Genomic DNA, 3,107 nt, shown 5'->3' on the forward strand with positions numbered 1-3,107 from the left:
CTCCCCTGGGCAAGCCACAGATTGCCCTTTCTTGGGCCGCCATCGCAGCAACAGTCTATGTATGGAATCCCCTGGGCGACCTGTTCATTAAGCATCCTGTGGTTTGATAGCACAAAGCACACATGGAGGTTAGACGCTGGGCCCTCCAGACTCTCGTTTTACTGTGGGTGTGTTCTGAAACATGTTCTTGACACAATAATAGTTGCATCAGCGGTGGATTTATTCGTCTTTGGCATATAACAACAACATACAACAATGAGCGTTCACCCTGATTTGATTGCACAAAGCTTGTGCAGTGGTTAGACTGTGGTCCCCTTCCAGACGTCCTTTTTTATTCTGCGTTCATGACTATATGTGCTTATGATGGTTATTGGGGCAGTTGTGGATTGTTTCCATTGAAAATTGAAAAAATACTGTTTACTCAGGCATTTCTTTAGTGCTCCTGGCTAATGGGGTATTTTAGCATTAGATCTTCTTGCTGTTTTATGTAATTTGCGAACCCGCCTCGGTACCTCGTTCTGAAATGAAAAGTGGCATATGCATTCTTTAAATAAATAACAGCTTGACCTTTTTAAAATACCCAGACCCCGGCGCTCCGGACTTCCCAAGAGGGCAGCACTTCCCAAGAGGGCAACAACCTTGAAATGTATTGCAAATTGTATTGTTTTTATTGTTTTATTGATGTATTACTGATGTTCTATTGATGTATTATTGTTGTTTTATCGGTGTATATATTGGTGCTCTTTTGTAAGCCGCCTTGAGGGTCTTTTGGCCGAAAGGGGGGGTAGAAATATTAAAAGCAAAATCAAACACTAGATGTCGACTTTTGTTCTACCTCACCCAAGAATAGCCTGAAGTAGGGCTTGCCATTGTGATCATTTCACAGGGATATACCTTTAAAGCAGAGAACCTAAACTTTTGAGTAAGAGTCAGTGGACTCTGGTTACCCAGTCCCCAGCTGGAGCCAGCTAGCCATGCTCTCCTGAGTCCATACTGTTTGCTCTGCCACAGGTGTGGGGAACTTTGGCCTTCAACTCCTGGCTATTGGCCCTGCTTGCTGGGGCTGATGTAGTTCAGCAACGTTTGGAGGGCCAAAGATTCCCCACACCTACTCTACAAAGAATCATAGAATCACAGAATCATAGAATAGTAGAGTTGGAAGGGGCCTACAAGGCCGTCAAGTGCAACCTCCTGCTCAATGCAGGAATCCAAATCAAAGCATTCCCGACAGATGGCTGTCCGGCTGCCTCTTGAATGCCTCCAGTGTCAGAGAGCCCACTACCTCCCTAGGTCATTGGCTCCATTGTCGTATGGCTCTAACAGTTAGGAAGTTTTTCCTGATGTCCAGCCGAAATCTGGCTTCCTGCAACTTGAGCCCATTATTCCGTGTCCTGCACTCTGGGATGATTGAGAAGAGATCCTGGCCCTCCTCTGTGTGACAACCTTTCATGTACTGGAAGAGTGCTATCATATCTCCCCTCAGTCTTCTCCAGGCTAAACATGCCCAGTTCTTTCAGTCTCTCCTCATAGGGCTTTGTTTCTAGTTCTGATCATCCTTGTTGCCCTCCTCTGAACCTGTTCCAGTTTGCCTGCATGACGCATCCTTCTTGAAGTGCGGAGACCAGAACTGGATGCAGTACTCAAGATGAGGCCTAACCAGTGCTGAATAGAGGGGAACTAATACTTTATGTAATTTGGAAGACAGGGACCTTTCAATTTGTCTCAGCTGGTGACTCAGCACCCGGTGAGATCTCCATCCCCAAGATGGTTAAGAGTATCAGTGCTCCATTAATTCAGTGTGTGGTGGCATCTTTGAATTATTTGTTACATTTATACCTCATGTTTCCTCTAAGGATTTTAAGGTGGCATACAAACACTCTTCTCGTCCTCCCCCATTTTATCCACACAACAACCCTCTGATGTAGGTTAGACTGAGAGATAATGACCGGCCCAAGGTCACCCAGTGAGCTTCATGATTGAGTGAGGATTGGAACCCTGGTCTCCCAGGCCCTAGTCCACCACTCTAACCACTATACCCCAGTGGCTCTCCAACTAATTCAATAGGTTATTTTAGAGTAGGGGCTGGGGCAACTAACCCTCCCCCCACCATTCAAATTGGCTTACCTAGTGGTTAAGGTGTTGGACTACGATGTGGGAGACCAGGGTTCAAATCCCCACACAGCCATGAAGCTCACTGGGTGACCTTGGGCCAGTCTCTGCCTCTCAGCCTCAGAGGGAGGCAATGGTAAACCCCCTCTGAATATCGCGTACCGTGAAAACCCTATTCATAGGGTTGCCATAAGTCGGAATCGACTTGAAGGCAGTCCATTTTTTCAGTGACCCCTGAGATGCCAGGCTCACAGAGGAGGGTAAAGAACTCTCTGAAGGACCCCAGGCATGGCCGGATTAAGACGGGCTGAGGCCCTAAGCTACGTCAAAATTCAGAGGGCCCATACCATAAAGAGAAAAGTGCTGGGAAAATAGCAAGGAGGGGATCAGCAAAAACGATGCCTGGTGTGGAACGGGGCTTTAGGATGTGTTGGTAGGCTCAGAGCTTGGAAAAGTTAATTTTTTGAACTACAACTCCCATCAGCCCAATCCAGTGGCCATGGTGGCTGGGGCTGATGGGAGTTGTAGTTCAAAAAAAGTAACTTTTCCAAGCTCTGGGTAGGCTAGCTCCCATTTGAGGTCTGAGATGAGGTTGGGCACCCTGTGGATGATGCAGATAGGCCAGCATCCCTGAAAGGGAAGATGATGGGACTGGGGCATGGTTTGGGGTAGGGAGCTCAGGGTCCTGAATTTGGGTGGTGGGTTTGATATGAAAGGTTATTTAAGCCAAAGTGATTTCAATTACCACAAAACTTCTTAGTGATCTCCATCATATTTTGAGGCCCCTCATAACGTGAGGCCCTCAACTGTGGCTTACTTGACTTGTTCCTAAACCCGGCACTGACCCCAGGGTGCATCACAGCTGGAAATACAGACAAACCAAAAGAAGAAGCAAACTAACACTTAGGGTTAATCGTTTAGCACAAGGAGAAAGGTGGGTTCGTGGTGTTCCATTTTTATAATGAGGAAACGGGACGCTGATGTAGGCACGCACTCAT

This window comes from Rhineura floridana, chromosome 9 (assembly GCF_030035675.1).
Source record: "Rhineura floridana isolate rRhiFlo1 chromosome 9, rRhiFlo1.hap2, whole genome shotgun sequence".
Classification (NCBI taxonomy): domain Eukaryota; kingdom Metazoa; phylum Chordata; class Lepidosauria; order Squamata; family Rhineuridae; genus Rhineura; species Rhineura floridana.